Consider the following 14,878-nt stretch of genomic DNA (forward strand, 5'->3'; position numbering starts at 1 on the left):
GGACAGCACCCAACTCGGTGGCCGTGGCCGTGGCATATCCAGTGGACCACTCTGTGGCACAACTGAGCATTAGCTCTAGTCCCACGTCCTGAATTGGGTTCCCCAGGGAGTCTGTGACATCTTCAATATCCTTTCAAGAAATTCCACTTCTGATTAACTCAGCAAACATTGGTTTTTGTTGCTTATAATTAAGGCCTTTATTAAAACTGAACAGAAGGGGATTCCAGGCAGAAGGAAAAGTATACGCAAAATAACAAGAGTCAGTTAGTTAGCTTACTGATGAAGAGAGGAGGCTCTCGGGGCGCCTGGGTGGCTCAATTGGTTAAGTGTGTGACTCTGGCTTCAGGTCGTGATCTCATGGTTCATGAGTTCAAGCCCCACATTGGGCTCTGCCCTGACAGTGCAGAGCCTACTTGGGTTTCTCTCTCCCCTACTCTCTGCCCCTCCCCTGCTCGCTTGCTCTCTCTCTCTCTCTCTCTCTCTCTCAAAATAAATAAGAGAGAGAGAGAGGAGGCTCTGAGGCTAGACAAATCTGAATCAATGTTTTACATTTTACTAGCTATGACACCTTGCTCAGTGTATTGAAACTCTCAAAGCCTCAATTCCTGCTTAGTAAAGTGTGGATAATAGTGCATATTTCTTACTAGGTTCTTTTGAGAATTAAACAAGGCCATGATCATTCACTTAAAGCTCTTAGTATCTGACACAGAATAAGACTTCCACAGATGATTGCTTTATTAATAATAATGATGATGATAATAAGCATGGAATTTGGGAGGAAATACAAGCAATTTGATTCTGCTGGAGTTTAAACACAAGGAGGGGGTGGTAGGAAATGAGGACAAAGACAGATTATGGAGAAGTTATAAGTCCTATTAAGAAACTTGGGCTATGGGCTGGGATCACTTATGGTGACGAAATAGGAGAATTATATTGAAGTATAAATATCATATGAAATTAACTAGGAAAATGATATAACCAGGTTTTGCATTGTGTATGTATCTTCCACAGCAACTTGTATAGCTCAGTCTGGCCACTGTACTCACACACTGCAGGACATAATAATATACATTGCTACTATTGAGTCTTGATGTCCTACAAACGGAAGCTATTTCTTTCTAATAAATACAAACTGTCGGAAACTGTGCATATCATTTGTTAATATGTCTTGCAACTGGATCAGAAGGGGCTGGGTCGATACTTGAAATAAGAGCTTCTCCTGTGTCTGATCCAAGAGACCAACTAACCTTTGGAGGAGGAGGGAAGTTTATAAAATGAAGAGGAGGAACACATTCTCAGGTGACTGGCAGAACTATGGACCGTATTTGCAAGTCTGAGATTCTTTTCTGACTTTTATATAATCAAGTATCACCTGCTACTTTTTACAACATATTGTTTTGCACCAGCATCTTGATCTAGAGTCCATATTAACTTAAAGATGAAAGGCTTTATTGTCAGGTCAAGAACAATCAATACTACCATTTTGCAGTGTGTGGTATTTCTTGCCAAATGCTAATAAGCATTACATTGTCTCTGTTAGCACTAATCCTTCTGGTGCTGATTAGACAGTCTCACAGCTAAGTTACTGTTCAGTTCTGCTTTACATTTATCATGGTTGCCGACCCGCTTAGTTTCATCTAATTTCCACCATTATTTCCTCTCCCCGCCCTTACTCCACACCCATATCTACCTCAGAGAAACACTATTTGATCTAATTTTGATTTTCACAGTAACTACTGAAATCAAACCTGAGTCACTGTGTAATTCAGAATGAGTGCTGAGAAGGACAATGTATGGGCTTGCTGGGTGATGCTAGGGAAAACGACAAAAACAGAACTCAAAATGTGTTCTGTATCCACTGAATGCTTTATTTCATTTCTGCTACTCCCATCTGCTTTGGCAATGCTGCATAGTTTAGTCAAAAGAAAAAAAGAGCACAGACTTTTAAGTCAGACAGAGCTGGGTTTAAATTCTAGGTCATCACTCAAGAACCCTATTAGGTTGGCACTGTTATACTCATGTTACAGACAAAGATATAGAAGCCCAGGGAGATTATGAGACTTGCACTGTGGATGTGCATGTTGTATTTGGCATGCTCTCAAATATATATCAATGTGCAACCAATATAAAATTGAGTGGTCATGTCTTCCTATAGGACTCCGTCTTATTTCACTTTACTGGGTCATTTGTGGCTAGGGCTCAATACCTACAAAAGATCCCAGAGGATCATACATCTGCCAGAACGGGACAATGGTTGTTTCAGGGATTCCCTAGAGTCCCATCATTGCATTTGCTTTTTGAAGATAGCTTCCATTCAGCCCAGTTCCGGGCAGTACCATTACTGTTGTATCTGGCAACAGAGCACAGGATAATTCTGGCTTGACATAGGCCACTCTGACCTAGGACAGGAAGTAGCCTTTTGTTTCAGCATATTGGTCCTACCTGTACCTTAGAACCACCTGTTAGAAAAGCTTGATCTGTGACAATGTGCAAGTCTTCCTGATTACCAATAGGTTGCCTGCCACTCTACAGACCATGTCAGGGAAACTGGTAAATCTATTAATCTAGAAGTGACAAAATTCTCTCTGCTGTTTTTTAAACATTGTGAATAGGGAATAAAAACAGTATTAATAATAATGATAGCTAACTTTGTTTACTACGTGCTGATTATTAAGCACTGCTAAATCAAGTTTTTTACACGCATGAGTTTAATCCTCTCTTAAGAATGCTTTATGGTTCACTAATGCTTTGATTTAAAAGTTACAGCCTTTTCTTCACAAAATTCAGAGACTAGAGATCAATTTCCTGGATGCCAGAGCCTTTTTTTTTTTTTTTTGGCATATTCTTTAGCATAGCACCTAAGCCGTTTTTGGCAATATCTGACCAGGCAGATGGGCACTTTGACTTCCTTCATCAGTGAATTGAAAATATCAAATGCCTGGCTTGGTTCCAGACTACTTTGGGCTTTCGGGGACCACTTGAACCCAAGAAAAATCACGCTTGTACTGGAAAAAAACACATGAAAAAGAGTCGCCAGTTTGGTTTTGACAAGGAGTACCAAGTATCAACCATCATATGGAATGTGAGATCTCTATTCAAAATAGATTCACATTCTTTTTGGTGCTATGACAAATAATTTAAATGTGATGAATTATTTCTCATTTTGAATTATTTCTGTCATATACTTGACTTCAGAAGAGTACTAAACCCAACTTACGCGTCTGTTTTCATAACCAATAAGTGATCTCATTTCTGAGAAATGGGGCAATGCATGCAGAAATAAAATATTAAATTCAGTCAATGACATAAAGCTTTATGGTTTAGTTATTTTTTTCTGTAACTCTTAGGAAGCATCTACTACAGTAACTTAGCACTCATCATTTAGATTATAAATAATATCATCAATACTACTACTTTCAATTTCATTTGAAAGATGTCTCACTTTAAAATGTTAAAATATTTGAAATATATTATTAATAGTTTAAGAATAGTATCAAAGCAATATATTCATATAGAATTATCCCAATGGCAGAGAGGGCGATAAAGTAAATATAGGTATAAAAAATTCTATAGCTATCACTAAAATGTTAACTGTTATCTCTGGGTTCATTTTTTGTTTTACCCTTCTTTACATTTTCTAAAATAAACATATATATTTTTATAATCATAAAAAATATTAAATTAATCCCTTCTAAACAGCTCAATCAAAAGTAATATTAAGATCCATAAAAGAGGGGCGCCTGGGTGGCACAGTCGGTTAAGCATCCGACTTAGGCCAGGTCACGATCTCGCGGTCCGTGAGTTCGAGCCCCGCGTCGGGCTCTGGGCTGATGGCTCAGAGCCTGGAGCCTGTTTCCGATTCTGTGTCTCCCTCTCTCTCTGCCCCTCCCTCATTCATGCTCTGTCTCTCTCTGTCCCAAAAATAAATAAACATTGAAAAAAAAATTATTAAAAAAAAAAAAAGATCCATAAAAGAACAGCTTATTTATTTTATAAGTTTAATATGAGAGAGAGATTATTATATTTTCTCAAGCCTGTATGGGAAGAAAAATAATACTGAAGCATCCCAAGCTTTGGAAAATACCACTACAGTCCATTAATTACACAAATATGTTAACTACAAAATAGTATAAAAATATATTTTGTGTAAAGAAGCCACATGTAAATACATCTGTTATTTTCTTTATTGTGTTTAGTCAAAAGCTACCTTGTTCACATTACATTATAAGCTAATATGAACCATGTAATCAGAAGAGAATACCAGAAAACAGTTTGAATTTGTAAAGTCACTGCATTTATGAAAACCCCACAAGAATCTGTCTGTGTGACTTCTCAAAAACCTTGGAAGACTGAAAGTAAGAAACAGGCTTCATTTTATAGTTAGAGAAACTAAGTCACAGAGCCATTTTAAAAAATGTGCTCAGGAACCTACAAAGTGAATAGAAAGAGGACTGGAATTTAGTTCTTCTGAACTGCTATTCTACTGATTAGCTAAACCATTCAGCCCTGCCTTTGTGGACAAGTCGAAGCAACAAACTAACTTAAAAACCAAAACCAGTTCAACAGGATAGGTTTGCAGGCAATACACCAACGATTCAGTATAATAATACCTAACAGCTAGATTGCTTTGTGTTTTTGGTATACTTTATAACTATTCATTAACCCACACAACATCAATGGATCATGGGGCTAGATTGTTAATGCAATTCATATAGAATGAATAAGCGAAAACATACTGTAGGATTATAAGGACTATAATCTACAGCAGAAAAAAAGTCTAACACCTTCCTCTAATCAAACTTCCATCTACAAATAAATCAGGATAAACTCACTGAAATACCAAACATCCCTTCTTTTCCTTATTATTTCCATTAATGCTTCCCAAACTATTATTACATCCCTATAAATGATAGATGGGACAAAGAGAACCTAAAAGCTACTCAGTTCATCCACTTTCCTTCAGAGACAACATCTAAACTTTCCCTAGAATATTTTTTAAGGATCACACCTTTAAAAACCATTTCCAAAATTAAAAGGAACTAGAGAATATGATGCTCTCCTTACAATTAACAGTGCTACTCTTCATCTCCTGTTTGTGCTCACATACCTCAAGTAAAAGCACTCCATTTTTAAAAATAAATAATAAAAATCTAGTAAGATTCCTGGTAATATGCCAGTTTCTAGGAAGTGTCTAAGACTGAAACAAAAGTTACGAAAATCAGTTATCTAAAGAGTCCAAAATTTACTAAGTAACATTTTTCCAGCCAGGTTAAAAACACTCATACTTCTTATCATTCTTCCTATGACTAGGCAGAACACAATCCTTTTCCAATTGAATAAATTTTCCCTTCCCTCAGAGCTTAGCTGTCTCCCTGGCAAGGATATCCTATAGAACAGCTGTTATATTACCAGTATAAAAGCAATCCCATCTGATCTAATTGCAAAGCATATGGACAGACCGAAACCAAATTTTGGGGGCTCTGTATCTTTAAAGGAAGAAATAATCAAAGCTCTTCTATTGGTAAAAGCTGTGAGCAATACCAGGATTCAAATTCTGCACAATTTAAACAAGACATATTTCACTAAACTACTTTAATTAATTTTAAGTGCATGTTTTAAAGCCCCCAAACAGAATGATATGGATAAAGAACCAGTTCTGTTTTCAGCCTCTGCTAAGATCTCAGCTAAACCTCCCCTGGAGGTACCAAATCTTAGATAGGTCAATCCTACCCTATGGTTAAGATTCATCAGACCTCAGGAATAGTTTCCTTTCTTGGGGATTGTCTTCTGTATTCTATTTTCTTCAGAACCACAACTCACTGAGACTAAGCAAATATCTCTGCTACAGATCAAAACTGCTGAGTCAATGTCAGGAATTAAAAATTAAAGTAGCCCTGGTAATATCACCTGACTTGATCTCACATAAGTAAAAGCTTACCAAGCTTATCACGGCTTTTTACTCACTTTCACATTTTATTCATTTTTTATAACTATAAAATTAAAAGTTTTTAATTATACTGTTTAAATATACTGATTGACAAAAAGACTTGGAAAATTCAGAAAAACACAGAGTGTGACTCAAATGACCCATAATCCCATTACTTAGCTTTAGCCACTTCACATTTTGTATATTTCTCTCTTCCTACGTGTATTGCTACTAAACGTAACATAAGCATTTTAATGGCCATATAATAATAGCTCAGAGATTACCATAATTTCTTTATCATAAAAGTTTAGACTAGAAGAATGCCTGTTTCAAAAATCTTTACTGAAAGAACAAACCCAGTATATAAACCAAATGAGAGCGGAGCTGATTGCGGAGTGGGTGGTGATGTAGGGTGAAAGGACCGGCAGGAGGGCCCAGAAGTAGACTCACTTGGCCTCCTCAGTCCCTATCCTGGCTCCCAAACACATCTGAGGGACCGCAGGTTCCCGAACAATACAGTTTAAACACCACAAATCTAGTCTACCTCTCTCATTTTACCGATGAAATTCCTTGCCCAAGATCACAGAACTGGTGAGGGAACTGAGAAAGAACGCAGGCAGGGTCCATTGTCTTACAGACAAATGCTCAGCTTTTCCAACGTGGCTATTCTTTCTACAAAAGTTATCAGATGTTCATTTGCCTACTGTTGTTTTTCCTTTATTAAGATAAATAGAAGGAACAAAGTTAGGAAACAAAAACTCAGTAATTGATGTAATTTGCTAGATCTCAAAGAACTCCGCTTGTCCTAAGTTCTCATGCTATCCCTGTGAGTGAAGAAGGGTAAAAGAAGGAAAAAAATTCATTTCTTTTTTTTTTAAGCTTATTTATTTATTTTGAGAGAGAGAGAGAGAGAGAGCAGGGGAGGACAGAGAGAGTGAGAGAGGATCCCAAGCAGGCTCCACATGGTCAGTGCAGAGCCTGATGCAGAGTTCAATCTCACAAAATGTGAGATCATGAACTAAGCCAAAATCAAGAGTCGGACGTTTAAGCAACCGAGCCACGCAGGTGCCCCAAAAATTAATTTCTTTTTTTTTTTAATTTGTTTAATGTTTATTTCTGAGAGAGAGAGAGAGAAAGATAGAGCACAAGTGGGAGAAGGGCAGAGTGAGGGAGACACAGAATCCAAAACAGGCTCCAGGCTCTGAGCTGTCAGCACAGAGCCTGATGCAGGGCTCGAACTTGGGAACAGCAAGATCATGACCTGAGCTGAAGTCAGATGCTTAATCAACTGAGCCACCCGTGTTCCCCCCAAAAAATCAATTTCTAAACTAAGAGAAAAGGCCATGAGATTACATTATTTTCCTCAAGAATATACTGCAAGTATAGTGTAGCTACAAACAACTTCTTCATTCATTCAATCATTAAATATTTATTGGGGATCTATTTTGGGCTGGACACTGTGGCCATAACTGTGAACAAAACAAACAGAAGTCCCTGACCTCATGGTCTTTATTAGCTGGATGTGGTCGAACAAGCTACTTTACCTTTCTGGATCTCAGTATTGGCCATCCGTTAAGTAAGGATAATAATATTTAACTATTACATTGTTGAAGAATTAAATGACATGATGTATGTAAAAGAAAAAAAAAATCCTGAGAAGTAACTAGGCATACGATAATATGTCAGTTAATATTCTGTTCCAGCCAAAGTGCAAAATATTAGACTGGAAATGAGAAGTGAGGATATTAAGTTTCTTTGCTACTAATATACTGATTTGAGGCAATATACCTGGAATAGTATATTAAGATATTTCCAAACAGATTTCTACACTAGAAAAAAAGTGAATAATATATCAATCTGAAAAAAATTGAAATTTACATGAGCCTTCCCAATCAAGTTCTATAGTTCACCTGTGAACTACATTGTAAGGTCATGTCCATCACATTTACTTTTAGTGACTAGTGGGCTCTTTCTTTAACAGCCCCACAGGATGCCTAGCAAAGAAAATATAAAGCAAGCAATCGTCTTCTTCAAATGCCATTTTCCATTCTGTAATTAAGGGTAGTAAAAGATTTACATTCAACAAAGTAAACCTAAAAGACAACAGTTTGAAATACAAAATATCAAATGTGAAACCATCCAAAAACCTGTAAAAGTCTGGTCAATATTCACCAATAAAAGTACCAACAGAGGAAAGAAGTTAAGGCTTTATTCACTCATATAATACCCAGAAGCCAACAAAATATGAATGCCAAAGTCTTGGAGACTCTAAAAGCACCTTGTACCTGTGACGTACTGCATACTTGTTAATTATTAGAAGCACTCTGTTCACTATTAACTCTAATTAGATTTCTAGAGGAAATTCTGTCATTCAAAAGATCAAACATTTGTTTCTCAACCAAACTAAACCTTTTACATTGGTATGTGACCCAAATCCACCTACCCAACAAACACAACTCATATTATTTATAATAGAAAAATAAATTTGCTACTTATTCAAAGTACCTGGTTTTGTTTTTTTTTTTTTTTTGAGGCAGATAACTTCCGTTATGACAATTTTTTCTGTATTGTTCCCCACAAAAAGAATGGGAAAAAAATCTGAGCAATAAAAAAGAGGCCGGAGTGAAAACAAACAAACAAACTTTTGTCTCATTTTTTTCATAAAGAATTAATACCATGATACCATGTCTTGAATATTGTATAAATTATGACACTTTCTTCTCAAATGGGCTTAATAACCTAAATTAAATAGACTAAAAACAAATCTTTATGAAAAAAGTCAAAGTCACAGAGAAAGACAGTCAAGTTTTGTTCAGAGTGCAAAGTGTTCAACCCTGTGTACCCTGTTACCAGGACATCTTCAAGGACATCTTTTGTTCCTCCAGAAAGACTTCTTGGAAGAATTGGGCTTTGAGGAGGCACTGAAGGAGGACAAAGTGGTAAATTGTTAAATAGAGAGGATAATTTGATTCCTTAAAGAACATGAAAGAATGGATGGGGCTAAGAATAAAAGACAAGAGTGAGAGGGACATATAGAGGAATTCAAAATGAAAAAATAAGCAAGGAGAACAGAGGAAAGTTTTTTTTTCATAATGAATAAAAAGTAATAGGAAAGATTTCTTTTGACAAGAATACTTATCTGTGAAACAGTAGCATTACCAGAGGGATTATTTTGACACAAATTTATCAAGTGTGCTTAAAAGAGATATCTACAAGGATAATTATTTTGAATAAACGTTTACTGTGATCCAAACACGTATGTGTCCAAGTATTATCTTTTTATCACAATTTTTAAAAATCTCCCTTTAAAGTTACTAGCGTAGTTTGGGTAGCTGTTTCCAGTGAAAAACAGATAAACCAAAGTGCATACTTGAAAAGAGACTAAGTGACCACAGTTGCCTGTAACCTAACCTCAACATTGGTCATAAATATTTTTATATCACATCTACAGTAAATAAATAAAAATCAAGATCAAGGCAAAAAGCATGAATTAAAGCTATTTATAACTAAAAATATCATCTAACACTGTCTTTCAGCTAAACAAGATCTTATATTTCTATTCTCTTCTGATCTATTAAGTGCCCTTGAGCAGTAATCTCTCTACCCATAATTTACCCATCAGTAAAAACAGTACTGTGATACTTTTCTTCCATTCTTTTTATAAGGGTGCCAGGATGTCTGGAAGTTAATATATACATGTTTAGAAATGCTGAGATGAAAAGTAAAACACACTTTAAGCTTATGGGTCTTTTTTCAAAAATCAAGATAAAAAGACCTAGTTAGATTATTTCAATGTGTAAATTTTCAACTAGCCAAAAGGCTTCCTGGGGTCATAATAAAGAAGATTTGAAACTAATGTTTTAGAGTTTAACTGTGCTATTCCAGAAATGAATCCGACTGAGGAATTTCTACAGAGAGCTAGGCACTTAAACCAGGAATAAGATACAGTAAATTTGAGAAGTCCCTGGGCCTGGCCCTGGCCCTAAAAAGACTACAGATAAATTTCTCTATCACAAACCATATTAAAATATAATCAAAGAAAGAATAAGAACTACATTCTAAAACCACAATTGTAAACAGTTGTAAAACAGAAAATTCAAAGAGGTGAACAGCATACAATGGAGTGAAGGGAGTAGATGCCACTAGGACAGTAGAAATTTTTTCAGATTAGTATCCAAGACCCATAATTCTTAGCAAAATGGCTTCCTTCTCTTCCATGTAAACACCTCTTTAAATGCCAATAATATGGATTCTGGAACCAGAATGACTGAGTTTGAATCTAGGTTCCGCCACAGCTGGGCCTCTGTGAGCCCCAGTTTCCTTATCTATAAGACGAGGATAATAATAGTATCTAGCCCAATTGTACCTACCTGTTGTGAAGATGAAGTAAGTTAATGTATGTAAGGCACTCAGAACACTGTCTGGAATATAGTGTGGACTGTATGTGTTTGCAATTACTGTTACAGTGGCCCATAAGTCCTCAAAGCTGATCCCAAATCCCAGAAGATCCAAAAACCAAAATTTTTTCTGTAACTTATTTGGCAGCAATGCCTGGCCTGAACAAATGCAAGGCTTTTTACGATCTTTATTTATCCCACTCACTGTAAATATACATGCACTTTGCAGCAAATATCTTCATGTTTGATTATAGGAGGCTGCCCTAGACTTCACTGGGATATATTTATTGACATCCTAACATTCAGAAAGAAAAAAAAAAAATCTAAATTCTGAAACACATCCAGCACCACGAGTTTTGGATAAAAGATAGTGAACCTACATTACCTTTGGAGCGTGAACAATTTGTATGTCCCTAAAATGAATGGTATCTTCTTAAATAACCACAAGCAAATAATGCTGTTAACCTAGCAGCAGAGCATCTTAAGTTGAAGAAACCATTTCCCTGTACAGTTAGGAGGGCCCTGCATTCCCAAAATGTTCCTTTCAAACAAAATCCATTCATGATCCTTTATTTACATGTCATACTGGTCAGAATTTTCAAGCTCTAAATTCTAAGGCTTGCTTAAAAAAAGCTTATTCTCTTAACTTAGAGCATAAATAAATTATTAAGCAAGCCTCTTTGGGGGCCATTGATGTGCCCTGAATCACATATCCCAAATCATCACAGACCTTTAGAGCTAGAAGAGACCCTTGAGAACTAAATCATTACTCCTTCTCTTCCAAACTATTTTATCATCCATAAATTCACTCTCCCCTATGAGGTAAGAATCAGCCTGCTCTAACTTGTCCTTAGACTCTGTCTATTGGAACACCCCGTAGGTGAATGTGAATAAACTGGGTGGGGCGCACTGACAGACTTGGGATCTAAAAGGATGGCTTGAATCTAACACAATAAATCTACATGTTTGCCAAATGTCTCAGTTCCTACCTTAGAAGATAATAAGAATTTCCAAGTCCAGAATGAAGAGACACTCAACTAGTATTCGTGTGTGGTTTTTTTTTTTTTTTTTTTTTGAAGGCTCAGCTATCTTAATGGACTCAATGAGTCAACAACATAATGTGGCTGCCAAAAAAGCTACTGTGATTAGGAACTAACTACATCAACAGTAGCATAGCATCCAGAAGTAAAGAAGTAACCGCCCTCTCTACCGCAAGCTAGTTAGAGCACATCTGAAGTATTATGTTCAGCTCTGGGCTCCACACTTTGGGAGAGACGCAGAAAGACTGGAAAAGTCCAGGAGAGGGGTGACCAAGATGGTGAGGGAATCCGAAACCAAGTCACACAAAGAACAGTTGAGGGAGCTGAAGTTATTTAGCCCAGACCCAGAGAGAATGTGATCACTGCCCCCAAATCCCTGAAGAACTGTCATGGCACCGAGAGAGCAAACTTGTCCTGCACGGCCCCACAGGGCAGAACCAGAACCAGCCGGTGTTAACCACAGAGACCAATGTTTCAGCTAACTCTTAAAAGTATTTCTTGAGATGTACTCAGGCAGTTGAGCCTCCAACTCTTGGTTTTGGCTCAGGTCGCGATCCCACGGTTGCGGGACGGAGCTCTGCATCAGCTCTGTGCTGCGCATGGAGCCTGCTCGAGATTCTCTCTCTCCACACCCCTGCGCTCTTCCTCACTCGCACATACTGTCTCTCTAAAATAATAAAAATAAAAATAAAAGTTTTTAAAATGTAGAGCCATGCTAGGAGGCAGTGGCTTCTAAACTCCTATCTAGCCCTAAAGGTCCATAATTTTAAAAATCAAGCGTCTGTCACCACCTCCGTCTCTTAGTGCTGATAACTACCATCCTGCGGCATCACAGCCTCTCCCTTAACCCTTCTCAAAATGTCCTACCCAGCCAACCAATCAGCCAAATGTTTTGCCAAGTCTGTGGGAGGAAAATGCCTGTTTGCTGGGCAATTAGTTTCAGTTTGCAGATCAGTGTCCTTATAAACAAAAGAGGGCCCTAATTGAGGGGCAGGCAAGAGCTCTCAGCCAGACCTCTATGAAAGAAATTCTTATTAAATCAAAGAGCAGCTAGAAGACCCATCTAATCACATAATATATTATCAATAGCATTCAGTCCTCACAGGAACATTAAAATAAAATACCCAGTACAACCAACCATCTTCCCGAATGCCAGAGAATCCAACTTTGCAAGCCAAACTAGGTCTCTCAAGATCAGTGAGAACTTTTCTCTCTGTCAAAGAGACGTGTGCCCTGTTTGATGTAGACTAGAACCCATGCTCAGATAAAAAGGCCATCCTCGATTGTATCATACTGTAAAGCCAAAAACTACCTATCGGTAGGCCTGCAAAGCTCAGTTCAGCTGCTGAGAACGAGACACAAACAATGTAAAAAGTATGAACAATGTTAAATTTAAAACACAGAAGATAAAAAAAAAAAGAACACTGAAAAAAAAAAAAAAACCACAGAAGAGCTACTGAAGTTGGACATCCTTCTAAAACTTTTGTCACCCAAAGACCACTAGAGACGTAGGTATACGTAAGTCCATGGAAGTTACTCAAGCCTTGAACAGTGCACATGGCACATATTCATCAATCCAGTTTTACTTCCTTTGAAATTGGATTCTTCGAAACTACAGCCGAAGTGTTGGAGAATAATGCACATGATGGAGTTCACAAGGAAGGACACGTTCTTGTCTGTGCTTTTTAAAGTGAATCCCAGACAACCTAAGTGTCCATAAGTAGATTAGTTTAAAAAATTATATTATTCTTATGCCAAAAAATGTAACTGGTAAGAATAAGGTAGACTTTAACTATGGACATGGGGGAAAAAAAGTCCATGATACATAGTTAAGTGAATATAGCAAGTTGCAAAACAATATGTGTAGAATTATTTTGAGTTTTTGAAAACTATTTTTAAAAACCCTCTGTGTATGGGGAAAAAAAAAACCCCTTCTGTATATGTATGCTCCAAAATGCCCAGAAAAATGTCTGAAAAGAGATCAAACTGTTAACAGTAGTAACCTCTAGGGACTGACTGGAACTAGGAAGCAGTAAAGGAGTGACTGTCACTTTTTTCCTTTGTAGACTTCTGGTGATTTGGATTTTTTGGAACTAAAGGTTAACTTTGTGATTTAAAAATAACAATACGAAAATAATAAAGGTAAAATAACATCGATTACACAGACTTATTTAACATATACTCACCATTCAAAATAAGTGATCTTGCAACTACCTAAATGCTACCTAAATGGGTGCTTCAAACTCTGGAACATCTAATTCATCCTTTTTCTATAATATTTTACTACAACAACAACAACAACAACAAATCCCCACATTACTATTAGGTCTCAACTGCTTTCTATCACACACACACACACACACACACACACACACACACACACACACAAATTGTAATCATAAGGCTAACTAACACATATGGTGCTTACTCTGCACCAGGAACTGTTCTAAGCACCATAAATGTATTAACTTAGTTAATCGTCACAGCAATCCTATGAAGTAGGTACGATTATGATCTTCACTTCCCAGTTGAAGAGAGGTTAAATGACCTGCCCAAGATTACACGGCTAATAAGGGGCAGAGCTAGGATTCCAACCTGCGAATGGACTCCACAGTCCACACTCTCAACCACTATGCTTCCTGTCTCTCAGCAATATGTCAATCTCTCTATACCAAAGCCAAAAAAGGGTGCAGTCAAAATCCAGCCAGTTCATATACTCCTTCAAGCTAGAAGAGATGCAAACTTAGCTTTTTATGGTTGAATAATCTGCATTCCTACGGATGTCAATGCCAAGCTCCAACCCAAAATTCAAGACTGTATTAAGACTCGTAATCATGTGGGAAAATTCTCTACAAATTCGTTTATAGTCCAAAGTCCATACCTGACTCTACAGTAAATCGCTGAGCCTAAGAATTAGGTCAGAGATCCATTAATGTAAGTACAGCTTGGCAAATAGTTTGGACAAATCCCCACCCTGACTCAGGCAAAGGAATTCAGAAGCTCTTGTCTAATGTCTTGACAAGGCAGGTCTTATTTGTTTAGTCCCAGCCCACTTCAGATTCAAAGGAGACAAGAATAGGAGTTGTCTCTAACTTTGCTTGGAGACTTCAACCAGCAGGAAGAAGAGCCTATTTTCTCTGTGGACTCAAACAGATATTGGCTTTTATCAGCATCCTCCAAACTGAACATTCTAACTTCAGGCGGGGGGTGGGGGTGGGGGGGAGAGGCAATGGGCATCTCTGTTTAAATCGTGTATTTGTGCAAACATATTGACCTTGTAATTGAGGAAGAAAAAATGGTGCAAGGAAGGGATTTAACCTAATTTATAGGCATGCTCAACCTAGATGCACACCTGTCCCAAATGACCTACTGAATCCAGTCATTTGCAGGGAACACATGGATTACACTGTTTTTTTTTCTTCTTCTTTTTTGGCCTCGAGTGGTCTGTCCTACTGTTGTAAACAAAATCCTTAGTATCTCTTCCACCTGCCACATGCACATCATATATATATATA

General features: G+C 37.3%; 1 protein-coding gene across 1 annotated transcript in view; it reads right to left on the bottom strand.

Annotated features, from left to right (window-relative positions):
* The window catches only part of MEGF9 (multiple EGF like domains 9), an 89,441-nt gene that overhangs the window by 73,312 nt on the left and 1,251 nt on the right, over positions 1-14,878 (bottom strand). The window lies entirely within an intron of this gene.

The sequence above is a fragment of the Puma concolor genome, chromosome D4 (assembly GCF_028749965.1).
Source record: "Puma concolor isolate L17-30 chromosome D4, mPumCon1.1.hap2, whole genome shotgun sequence".
In the NCBI taxonomy this organism is placed as follows: Eukaryota; Metazoa; Chordata; class Mammalia; order Carnivora; family Felidae; genus Puma; species Puma concolor.